This window comes from Crocuta crocuta, unplaced genomic scaffold (genome assembly GCF_008692635.1).
Source record: "Crocuta crocuta isolate KB4526 unplaced genomic scaffold, BGI_CrCroc_1.0 scaffold323, whole genome shotgun sequence".
Lineage (NCBI taxonomy): Eukaryota > Metazoa > Chordata > Mammalia > Carnivora > Hyaenidae > Crocuta > Crocuta crocuta.
This window is the reverse complement of record NW_027536465.1, coordinates 447,510-460,285: the sequence shown is the minus strand read 5'-3', so window position 1 is coordinate 460,285 and position 12,776 is coordinate 447,510. Positions and strand designations below refer to the sequence as shown.

The 12,776-nt window shown below is 44.1% G+C and overlaps 1 protein-coding gene and 1 long non-coding RNA gene across 3 annotated transcripts in view; one reads left to right on the top strand and one right to left on the bottom strand.

Moving 5' to 3' along the window:
• SERPING1 (serpin family G member 1) overlaps positions 1 to 105 on the bottom strand; it is a 13,543-nt gene extending 13,438 nt beyond the window's left edge. Inside the window, exon 1 of the mRNA XM_077748887.1 lies at positions 22 to 105. The gene's annotated coding sequence lies outside the window, so the exon portion shown is untranslated. The remainder of the gene's footprint in view (positions 1 to 21) is intronic.
• LOC144218902 (uncharacterized) overlaps positions 1 to 12,776 on the top strand; it is a 35,963-nt gene that overhangs the window by 12,897 nt on the left and 10,290 nt on the right. The gene's annotated exons all lie outside the window — the stretch shown is intronic.

Below are 12,776 nucleotides of genomic sequence, written 5' to 3'. Positions count from 1 at the left end.
GCACCCCCACCCCCCCATCACCAAATCTGCTCCAAACTCCTGGTCGCTGGGCAGCTTCAGTGCAGACTGAGCGGATAGTCCCGCAGGGTCAGGGAGGTGGGGTGCGTGGTGGGGTCGGTCTTGGCTATTGGCTGGCCCTGGGCACTGCCCAGTTACAAATTAAGGATGATTGATCGCTGCTGTGACTTCCCGTAAACGGGGATGGGACGGACCACTCTGGTCAGGCTTCGTGGGCCGGGCCAGATTTCAGCCCAGAGCCCCTGGGGAGCCCTGGGGTGGAGAAGCTTGGGTGCAAGTAAGTTCTCAGCTCCACACACCCAAAACTCCTCTTCCGTCTTCATGGGTCCTGATGAAACTGCAAGGACACAGAATATGCTCCATAGTTTACAAGTAACCCGCTTTAGGGGAACTACTCAGCTCAGCTCATCCTCAAAGTGACCCCTCGGAAATAGGTCCCCCTGTGCCCATTTGGTAGCTTAAAAACCTGAGCCGTAGAGAAGTTAAATGTCTGGCCTGTGATTACCCTCACTTGAAAAATAGCCTGGACTCTGACCTCAATCCCCTGAAGTCCTAACCTCCGGCTGGCTCTCCCCTGTGCTGTGTGCGTGTTGTGCTTCTGGTTGGAGACCTGGAATCAGGGTGGTTCTTCCCTTGTAGGACAGGCTGGGAACCCGAGGCAGCCAACCTTGCAGGCCCCCGCTCCCCTTATGTGAAAAACTGACAGCTGGGGTGGATGGTGGGGTGTGAGGGCAGTGGCCTGGGTGAGGCCTGGCTGGCTGTGTGACCCCAAATGGATTCCCCTGGCACCTAGTCCCCCGCTCTGGGTTACCAGATAAAATACAGGAAGCCCTATGAAATGTGAATTTCAGATAAACAACCAAAAAAAATTTTTAGGAAGTATGTTCCAGGCAATATTGAGAAATACACACAAAAAAAACATTTTTTTTTTCTCATGGGGCTCCTGGGTGGCTCGGTTATCTAAGCATCCGACTTCCGCCCAGGTCATGATCTCATGGTTTGGGAGTTCAAGCCCCCTATTGTGCTTTCTCCTGTCAACACAGAGCCTGCTTTGGATCCTCTGTCTCCCTCTCTCTCTGCCTCTCCCCTGCTCGCTCTTTCTCTCTCTCTCTCTCTCAAAATAATAAATAAACATTAAAAAACATTAATAATATTTTTTGGGTCCTTTATCTGAAATTCAAAATTAACTGGGCATTCTGTATTTTATTTGCTAAATCTGGCAAGCCTACGCTCTTTGCCAAGCAAGGTCTTTGATGAGCTAATACAGCTCTAAAGTTCTATGATCATCTTACTGCTGGGCCGGTCTTGTTAAGAACAATCAGGAAAGAGCTGCTTTCCTAAGGGACTGCCCATGGACAGGACGAGTGAATATTTGTGCGTCTCCTTGGGGGTCATTGGAAGAAACCCATAAAGCCTGCTTTGCTAGTGGTCCATTCCCTGTGGAGCCCCCTCAGCCATGGTGGGGGGGTGTCCTTCACCACAGGGGCACCCACGAGGCCACTTCCCCATCCCCAGGCCCAAGCCCCAAGCCGGGGGCCTGGGACACCCACTGAGCTTGCAGATTCTGGGAAATGGGTCAGCCAAACAAAAAGAAGGTGGTGGAAAGCAACCTCATTCATCCTTGTTAATTCTCGTGACACCTATGAAGTGGGTGTTAATATTAATCTCATCTTAAATTTAAAAAAAGAGAGGGACAGGGAGCCTGGGTGGCTCAGTCAGTTAGGCCTGCAACTCTTTTTTTAAAAAAATTTTTTCTTAATGTTTATTTATTTATTTAATGTTTTATTTATTTTTGAGAGAGAGAGAGAGAGAGACAGTGTGAGGAGGGGAGGGTCAGAGAGAGAGGGAGACACAGAATCCGAAGCAGGCTCCAGGCTCTGAGCTGTCAGCACAGAGCCTGACAGAGCCCAACGTGGGGCTCGAACCCACAACCTGTGAGATCATGACCTGAGCTGAAGTCAGATGCTTAACCAACTGAGCCACCCAGGCACCCCAAGCCTGCAACTCTTGATTTCTTTGGCTTAGGTCATGATCTCATGGTTCATGAGATTGACTTGCATCTCTGCGCTGACAGCACTGAGCCTACTTGGAATTCTCTCTCACTCCTTCTCTTTCTTCCCCTCTCTTGAAATAAGTAAACCTTAAAAAAAAAAAAAAAAAGAGGGCATGTCCTGGGGTGCCTGTGTGGCTCATTCGGTTAAGCGGTTCCTCAGGTCAAGATCTTGCTGTTCATGAGTCCAAGCCCTGCACTGGGCTCTGTGCTGACAGCTCAGAGCCTGGAGCCTGCTTCAGATTCTGTGTCTCCCTCTCTCTCTGCCCCTCCCCTGCTCATGCTCTGCCTTTCTTTCTCTCTCTCTCAAAAATGAATAAACATTAAAAAAATAAATAAGGGGCACCTGGGTGGCTCAGTTGGTTAAGCGTCCGACTTTGGTTCAGGTCATGTTCTCACGGTTCATGGATTCAAGCCCCATGTCAGGCTCTGTGCTGACAGCTCTTCAGATTCTGTGTTTCCCTCTCTCTCTGCCCCTTCCCTGCTCCTTCTCTGTGGCTCACTGTCTCTCAAAAATAAATAAATGTTAAAAAATTAAAAATAAAAAATACAAATAAATAATAAACAGATAAATAAATCACATTAAAAAGAGAGGGGGGGCGCTTGGGTGGCTCAGTCAATTGAGCATCCAACTCTTGATTTTGGCTCAGGCCATAATCCCAGGGCTTTGGGATTGAGTCCCACATTAGGCTCCGTGCTAAGTGTGGAGACTGCTTAAGACTCTCTCTCCCTCTGCCCCTCTCCCCTGCTTACATTCTCTCTTCTGAAATTTAAAAAAAAATTTTTTTTAAGTTTTTTTAAATACTTTTATTTATTTCTAGGAGAGAGAGAGACAGCGTGAGCAGGGGAGGGTCAGAGAGAGAGGGAGACACAGACTCTGAAATAGGCTCCAGGCTCTGGGCTGGCAGTCAGCACAGAGCCCGACGCGGGGCTCGAACCCATGAACGGCGAGATCATGACCTAGGCGAAAGTCGGACGCTTAACCGACTAAGCCACCCAGGCACCCATAAAAAATTTTTTTAAGAAGAGAGAGACTCATAGAAATTAATTGATCCATTGAACATCACATAGCAAGTAAGTGACAAGCCAGAATCTGAAACGAGTCTGTCTGAGCCACAAATCCCCATGAACCCCTGTAAAGAAGTGGTAGACAGCCAGCGCTGACCTGCAGCAGACACTCCAGCAGCCAGAATGTGGTGGTCTGTGAACCAGTCTCTGGGTGGAGAAGGCCCAGCAGAGTGGTTTGCCCAGCTGATGGGGCTACCTCCTCCACCATCTCAGCTCTCTGGCCCCTCTGGACATTGAGAGGGTGTCTTTGATTTATAGAGACCCTCCTGTCTGCTGAAGTTGGTGTTGAAACTGAAGATCTTCCCTGGCTGAGGACATTAGCATTTTCCCCCAACATGAATGGCCTGAGGTTGACTTAATGAGGATGTTTGCAGAATTTCTCATTAGTATGGGTGTTCAGCTAGCCAATCAGCTTAGGGTTGTGAATTCAGACCTACCCTGGGTGCGAGTCTAGGTTTCTCTGCCATGAGAACCTTCCCTTCTGGTGGGGACCTCTTCCCCCATATTGGATATGTCCATGGCTTCTCCCCATGTGGGTTTCCTGGATGCAGTTCAAATTCCCATTCAAGCTCTTTCTCTATGAAGAGAATTTTATCAGGTTGGCCATTTTATCAGGTTTGGAGCATTTTTCTTCAGATTGGTCCTCAAACAGTAAAAGTATAAGATACATGGATGTATCTTTCTCAAAATCTCTACACCTGTAGTTTCTCTTCTGAAGAAAAATGATCCAAAACTTGGACACAGGGTGAAAGAATCAGGGTCATCTTATTCTCGGAGCACAGAGAGTTGTTCAAGTGACTATTTTCTCCCACGGACAGTACACAGCTATTACCACCCTAGATGCAGAGAGAAGTGGATTGATGACGTGCGAAGAATGCTTTGGGCATTAGGGTGCCAACCTCTCTTCAGAACCCTGGCTGAGAAATACCATTCTAGGGGAAGAAAAATTTGCTTTGACTTCTTCTTTCCTATGGATCAGGACCTGGAGTCTTTAATGTCAGATGTAGACCTGCCAAAATGGAGAAGATGCAAATGCTTTGCGTCTGGTATTGATGAAAGTAAAATAGAAAGATTTGGAAGAGACAATAATGATAACCTTAAAAACTGTGGTCTTCTTGCATAGTAAGGCAGTAGCCAGTTCCATCGTTAACTTAGACATGTTCTTCCAGAATTCTCTTTTTCATTGAGAGCATGTGCGTGAGCTCGCGCATGTGAACACACACAGACACACAGTTTCTTGCATCCTTCTTTGAACGAGCTTTGTCATCCTGATGCTTGTCTCCTTAATATTCTCACTGTGTCTTTGTGTGTCAATGATGTTGATGTTGCTACCATCTTGAAACCCGGGTGGTGGCCTCCCCTTTTGTGGCGTCATTGCAGCTCTGTAATTAAAGATTGACCACTGATGGGCCCTTGTCTCATATTTCCTACAAACACAGTCCTCTCTGAGGGAAGGCACAGGTGAGGAGAGGTTCCTGCTGCCTGTGCTCCTCTGACATCTTCCCTCATTCCCTTTCTCAATGAGCCCCACACGGGCTCTTTCCTGCTCACCCTTCCAGAGACCTAGGCACTCTGAGAAGCCACTAGCAAGTCTTCATTCGCAGGACCTTTCTCCTAAAGCGCTTCTTCTCAGATATTGGGACTCCTGTGTTCACTGTAGCACTCTTCGCCATAGCTAAGATGTGGGAACAACCTAAATGTCCATCAACAGACGGCTGGATAAAAAACAAAAACAAAAACAAAAACAGATGGCTGGATAAAGAAAATGGGATATGTACATACAATCAATTACTATTCGGCCTCAAAAAAGAAAGGAATTCTGCTATTTGCGACCACATGGATGGGCCTTGAGGACATTAGGCTGTGTGATACAAGTCAAACAGAGATGGACAAGTACCACATGATTCACTTCTTTTTTTATTTCTTATTTTTTAAATTTTATTTAAAGTCAAGTTAGTTAGCATACAGTGTAGGATTGGTTTCAGGAGTAGAATTTAGTGAATCATCACTTACATACAATGCCCAGTGCTCATCATTACAAGTGCCCTCCTTAATGCCCATCACCCATTTAGCCCACCCCCTGACTCGCCTCGCCTCCCCTCCAGCAACTGTCAGTTTGTTCTCTATATTTAAGAGTCTCTTATCATTTGTTTTTATCTTATCTTATTGTTTTTATCCCTCTGTTTTTATCTTATTTTACTTTTCTCTCCCTTCCTCTATGTTCATCTGCTGTGTTTTTTTTTAAGCAGTTAATTTTTAAATTTATATCCGAGTTAGGAAATGATTTCAGGACTAGATTCCAGTGATTCATCCCCTATGTATAACACCCAGTGCTCATCCCAACAACATCTGTTTCTTAAATTCCACATGTGAGTGAAATCGTACATTTGTCTTTCTCTGATTGACTTATTTTGCTTAGCATAATACAGTCCAGTGCCATCCACGTTGTTGCGAATGGCAAGATTTCATTCTTTTTGATCACTGAGTAATATTCCATATCTATATCTATATCCATATCTATATCTATATCAATATCATCTATGTCTCACATTTTCTTCATACATTCATCAGTTGATGGACATTTGGGCTCTTTCCATAATTTGGCTATTGATTTTCTAATTTTAAAAATGTTTTATTTATTTTTGAGAAAAAGTACAAGTGGGGAAGGGGCAGAGAGAGAGTGAGACAGAATCCAGGAAGCAGGCTCCAGGCTCTGAGCTGTCAGCACAGAGCCCGACGTGGGGCTCGAACCCGTGAACCACAAGATCATGACTTGAGCCGAAGTCAAATGTTTAACTGACTGAGCCACCCAGGCGCCCCTGATTTGACTATTATTGATAGCTATAAACATTGCCGTCCATGTACTCCTTTGAATCAGCATTGTTGTATCCTTTGGATAAATATCTAGTAGTGCAATTGCTGTGTCTTAGGGTAGTACTGCTTTTAATTTTTTGGCAACCATCCATACTGGTTCCCAGAGTGACCTTTTTAAAAAGATTTTATTTATTTATTTATTTATTTATTTAATGTTTATTTATATTTGAGAAAGAGATAATGAGCATGAGTGGAGGAGGGGCAGATGGGGGGCGGGGCAGAGGATCCCAAGTGGGCTCCGTGCTGACAGCAGGAAGTCATATGCGGGGCTCAAACCCACGAACCTTGAGATTATGACCTGAGCCAAAGTCCAGTGCTCAACTGACTGAGCCACCCAGGTACCTCTAAGATTTTATTTTGAACGGGGCAGCCTGGATGGCTCAGTAGGCTGAGCGTCCAACTCTTGGTTTAGGCTCAGGTCATGATCTTGCAGTTCATGGAATCAATCCCCGCATCAGACTCTCTGCTGACACCATGGAACCTGCTCGGGATTCTCTTTCTCTCCATCTCTGCCTCTCCCCCAATTGTGCTCTCTCTCTCTCAAAATAAATAAATAAACATTTTTTAATTAAAAAAAGATTTTATGTTTAAGTAACCTCTACACCCAATGTGGGGCTTGAACGTACAACCCAGAGATCAAGGGTCACCTGCTCCACCAACTGAGACAGCCAGGTGCCCCCGGGTGGGTCCACTTGATGAGATATCTAAAAAAGTTGAATTCATAAAATCGAGTTTAGAATGGTAGTTACCAGGGTTTGGGGGATGGGGAATCATTAGTGAGGAGACACACAATTTCAGTGAAGTAAGATAAGTTAGATCTAGAGATCTACGGTACAATATTGTACTTATAGTCCAAAGTAATGTGCACTTAACATTTGTTAAGAGGATAGATCTCATGTTAAGTGTTCTTACCACAAAAGAAAATAGGTGAATAAAATAAAGACCCTCTTTACTTCACCTTCCCTTTAGACTTCTATAGGAGGAAGGTGGAAATGAGAAACAAAGACAGGCATTAGATCCAAATAACTGTTCAGACACAAATACCCCCAACCCCGGACCTCAGACCCACAACCTATTTGAAGCTCCTGGAAGGCCAAGGAATACAAAGCTTTTCTGGGTGGAATGGAAACATTTGATGACTCCTTCTGGGTGTTCCATATGGGTTGATTTCTTTCTTTCTAAGGACCATTTACATTATTCTTTCAGTTATTACTGAATGTCATATACGTGCTTTGTAAAAATTTTCGAACAATCCAGACAGGTATAAAATGAAAAGTTGTTCCAGATACCACTGCTGGTAATAGTTCCAAATGTGTAATTCCAGATTTTTCCCTCTTAAAAATACCATATGTAGTATATAGTATATATATAATTTTATATATGATATAGTGTATATCCCACACACATAATGATTACTACTCCTCCATGATTTCTTACTTGGTTCAGTGTCATTTGCTCCATACTTTACAGGCACTTCTATCTATTCTTCCTAACAGCTGCATGGTATTTCATTGTATGGATGTATCACACACTAGTTTCTGGATCTCACACTGAGACACAAATGGGCTGATTCCCAAACCCCCTGACTGCATGTTGGTTCCAGAAAGCTCTCTCTTGCCTGCCCACATTTACACTTGTTACTCAGCAGCTTAACTAGTCTCTCTGCCAAATTTCCGTCTCTAACCTTTGACTCTAGCTCAAGGTTTTAATGATCTGCTCAGCTGGGAATTTGATCCCCTTCCAAGTGGGATTTCTTGTTTTGACCAGCTGATTCTATTTCCATGCACTGCCCTTGAGTGCGTCTCCCAGCCCAGGGAAGCCCGCTGGCCTTACCCACCTGTCATTTATCTATGTCTGGCTGAGGATAGGGAGTGGACACTCCAGCCCTGCCTAAGTGGACATGGAGCCCATAACTTACAGTAAAACCTATTCTGGGAGCGCCTGGGTGGCTCAGTCAGTTAAGTGTCTGACTCTTGACTTTGGCTCAGCTCATGATCTCTCAGTCTGTGAGATCGAGCCCCGGGTTGGGCTCAGAATAGAGTGTGGAACCTGCTTGGGAGTCTCTCCCTCTCTCTGACTCTGCCCTGCTCACATTCTCTCTCTCTCTCTTTCAAAATGAATAAACATTAAAAAAAAAAAACTGTTCTGGATGGGTGCCTAGGTGGCTCAGTCAGTTGAGTGTCTGACCCTTGATTTCCACTCAGATCATGATCCCAGGATTGTGGGATCGAGCCTTGCATCAGGCTCCACACTAAGCATGGAGCCTGCTTAAGATTCTCTCTCTCTCTCCCTCTGCATCTTCCCTGCTCATGCTCTCTCTCTCTCTTAAAATAATAAAATAAAATAAAACCATTCTGGGGTGCCTGGCTGGCTCAGTCAGTAGAGCATGCTACTCTTGATCTCAGGGTTGTGAGTTCAAGCCCCACACAGGGTGTAAAGCTTACTTAAAAATAAAAAAACAAAAACCAAACAAATAAAAACCGTCCTTTGCTTCAACTTCTAAAATGGAATTACCCTTGTCCTATCAGCCATGTAAATATCTCATCGTCCAAATATGTAGGTGCAACAAATGGTAGGTTTATTCAGATAGAAGAGTGACCTTTCTTTCCCAGCGTCATGTGTGACGAGATGCCGTGCAGAGAGGGGGATGGGCCATGTGCCATTGAGTCACACGGATTTGGATTTAAATCCTGCTATTCTACTTAATAACTATCCAAGGGAACGTAATAGTTCTGAATCTGACATGGAGGTTGTACTGTCTCTTCCACAGGGTCTTTTTTTCCCCCTGTTTATTCATTTTTGAAAGAGAGACAGAAGGAGATAGAGGGGACAGAGGGTCTGAAGCAGGTTCCTCCCTGACAGCAGACAGCCTGATGCCAGGCCTGAATTCATGAACTTAGAGATCAACACCTGAGCCAAAGTCAGATGCTTAACCAACTGAGCCCTTCAGGCGCCCCCATAGGGTCATTCCAAAGATGAAGTAAGACAGGATTGAAAAGCATCTAAATTGTATTTGAAAATGGGAACAGTTGTGGTTAGATCCTTACTAACAGCTTTTGAATGGTGAAGATTGATTTCCCATCATTCTCCAGAAAAAGCACTGTTCTTCTTTCCCATGAGAACGTTCCTAAACTGGTTGTTCATGGATGGAATTTTACACAAAGTGGGGGGGGGGAGGGGGAGTTGTTTCTTGAACAGGCCATGTCTGTAGGCCCACGTAGACTTTTCATTTCATCTATCCGATGAGACACATAAGATTCTGCAATGGCTGGCTACAGTTTTTGTGGTTTTAACCTTAAAAAAAAAAAAAAAACACTATAGTGAGAGGGGTGCCTGGCTGGCTCAGTAGGAGGGGTGTGTGACTCTTGATCTCAGGGTCCTGAACTTAAACCCTGTGTTGGGTTTATTTGTTTCTTAAATAAATAAACTTAAAAAAAAAAAACTATAGTGAGATGGAACTCATTGAAAATTAAATATAATACATATAAAATTTAACAAAATATTATAAAGTTTGCATCCATGTACCTACCACCCAGTTCAAGAAGCAGAATGTGGTTGGTGGGCCAGAAGCAACCTGTTCCCCTCTTATTTACAACTCCAGTCCCCCACACAAAGCTGTGGCCCTAATGCTATGGCAATCGTGTCGTTACTCCTCTTTATTTTATTTTTTTAAGAATTTGTTTTTTGGTCCTAGCATCAGCAATCAGACAACAAAAGGAAATAAAAGGCCTCAGAATTGTTAAAGAAGAAGTCAAACTTTCACTTTTTGCAGACGACATGATGCTCTACATAGAAAACCCAACAGACTCCACCAGAAGCCTACTAGAACTGATCCATGAATTCAGCAATGTTGCAGGATGCAAAATCAATGTACAGAAATTGGTTGCATTTTTATACACCAATAATGAAGCAACAGAAAGAGAAATCAAGAAACTGATCCCATTCACAATTTCACAAAAAGCCATAAAATACCTAGGAATAAACCTAACCAAAGAAATAGGAGATCTGTATGATNGAACAAATCAGAAGACTCTAGATGCTGGCAAGGATGTGGAGAAACGGGCACCCTCCTACACTGTTGGTGGGAATGTAAACTGGTGTAGCCCCTCTGGAAAACAGTGTGGAGACTCCTCAAAAAATTAACAACAGAACTCCCCTAAGACCCAGCAGTAGCACCATTAAGAATTTACCCAAGGGATACAGAAATGCTGATGCACAGGGGCACATGTACCCCAATGTTCATGGCAGCACTCCCTACAATAGCCAAAACATGGAAAGAATCTAAGTGTCCATCAACTGATGAATGGATCAAGAAGATGTGGTATATTTATACAATGGAATACTACATCACAATGAGAAAGAATGAAATCTGGCCATGGGTAGCAACATGGATGGAACTACAGAGTTTTATGCTGAACGAAATAAGTCAGGCAGAGGACAGATCTCGTATGTTTGCACATATAGATGGATTAGGAGGAAGTTAATGGAGGACAAAGTGGGAGACAAAGGGGAAAAATAGTTGGGGAGAGGGAGGGAGACAAACCATGAGAGACTCTTGAATGCTGAGAACAAACTGAGGGCAGATAAGGTGGGGGGGGAGGGGTAGGGGGGTGATGGACATGGAGGAGGGCACTTGTTGGGATGAGCACTGGGTGTTAATATGGAAACCAACTTGACAATAAACTACTCAAGAAAAAAAAAGAAAAAAAATTTTGTTTTTTGGGGCACCTGGGTGGCTCAGTCGGTTGAGCGTCCAACTTCGGCTCAGGTCATGATCTCACGGTTTGTGAGTTTGAGCCTTGTGTTGGTCTCTCTGCTGACTGCTTAGAGCCTGGAGCCTGTCTTCGGATTCTGTGTCACCCTCTCTCTCTGTCCATCCCCTTCCCACACTCTGTCTCTCTCTCTCAAAAATAAATAAAACATTTTTAAAAAAGACTTAAAAAATAAAAATAAAAAAGAATTTGTTTTTTAAATGTTAATTTACTTATTTTGAGAGAGAGAGAGGGTGTGAGCAGAGGAGGGGGAGAGAGAGAGAGAGAGAGACAGAGAGAGAGAGAATCCCAAGAAGTTCCTTGCTCTCAGGGCAGAGCCCAATGTAGGGCTCAATTCCATGAATCATGACATCAGGACCTGAGCTGAAATCAAACGTTGGCTGCTTGCCCAACTGAACCACCCAGGTGCCCCTAAGATTTTATTTTTAAGTAATCTCTACACCCAACATGGGGCTCAAACTTAACAACCCCAAGATCAAGAATTGCACTCCCTACAGACTGAGCCAGCCAGGTGACCCTTATTTTTATTCTCTTGATTACTACTGAGACTGAGCACTTTTTCAGGTTCATTGCCCATTGGGCTTTTTCTTTGGTGAAATACTTTGGGCCATAAACTTACGTGCTGTTCATCAGAGTCGTTTCTTTCTTCTCCCGGACATCCAGGTAGGCCACGTTTCCCTTCTTCTCTTGCAGTTTTGTGAGCCACATGGTGGAGATGTAGCTCATAGAACACAGGTGGAGGTGACACGAGCCGTTTCTAGGTCTGGCCTTGAAAAAGTCCCCACCATGAAACTTTCTTTTCTCTGTCCTCTGCTGGCCGGATGCTCATGTCCAGGATGACTTCGGAGATGACATACCGATGACTGTTGAGGACCTATCAACCTGGGTGTCTGAGAGACCTCGCGGAGCAAAACCTCTTCTCATCATGAACATTCATTTTGAACTTTACTTCCTAAGCAAGAAGTAAAGATCTGAAACTACGATTTGTAAAGGCACTGAGACTGGAGCTTGGCTGTCCTCGCTGTTAGTCTATCCTAACTAATATTTGTCCATTTTTCTATTGGGGCTTTTCGTTTGATTTAGGAGTTCTTTTTGTATCCAAGGCTTTGGTCGCTTATACACGCTGCAAATACAGTCTAGCCTATATTCTACCAATGCTATTTTTGGAAGAACAAACATTCTTAATTGCAACATTATAAAATTTATCACTCTTTTACAATCAGTGTGATTTTGCATTTCTTGTAAAACTTTTCTATCTATGGTTAAAAATGTATTCTTGGGGCATGTGGGTGGCTCAGTCGGGTAAGTGTCCAACTCTTAATTTCAGCTCAGGTCATGAACTTATGATTTGTGAGGTCAAGCCCCACATTGGGCTCTGCGCTGACAGTGCAGAGCCTGCTTGGGATTCTCTCTCCCTTGTTGTTTGCCCCTCCTCCACTCTGTCTCTCTCATTCAAAATAAAGGAATACACTTTTTTAAAAATGTATTTTCTCCAGGGGCGCCTGGGTGGCTCAGTCGGTTAAGCGTCTGACTTCAGCTCATGTCATGATCTCGTGGTTCATGGGTTCCAGCCCCGCATTGGGTCTGTGCTGATAGCTCAGAGCCTGGAGCCTGTCTTCGGATTCTGTGTCACCCTCTCTCTCTGTCCATCCCCTTCCCACACTCTGTCTCTCTCTCTCAAAAATAAATAAAACATTTTTAAAAAAGACTTAAAAAATAAAAATAAAAAAGAATTTGTTTTTTAAATGTTAATTTACTTATTTTGAGAGAGAGAGAGGGTGTGAGCAGAGGAGGGGGAGAGAGAGAGAGAGAGAGACAGAGAGAGAGAGAATCCCAAGAAGTTCCTTGCTCTCAGGGCAGAGCCCAATGTAGGGCTCAATTCCATGAATCATGACATCAGGACCTGAGCTGAAATCAAACGTTGGNTGGGCTCTGCGCTGACAGTGCAGAGCCTGCTTGGGATTCTCTCTCCCTTGTTGTTTGCCCCTCCTCCA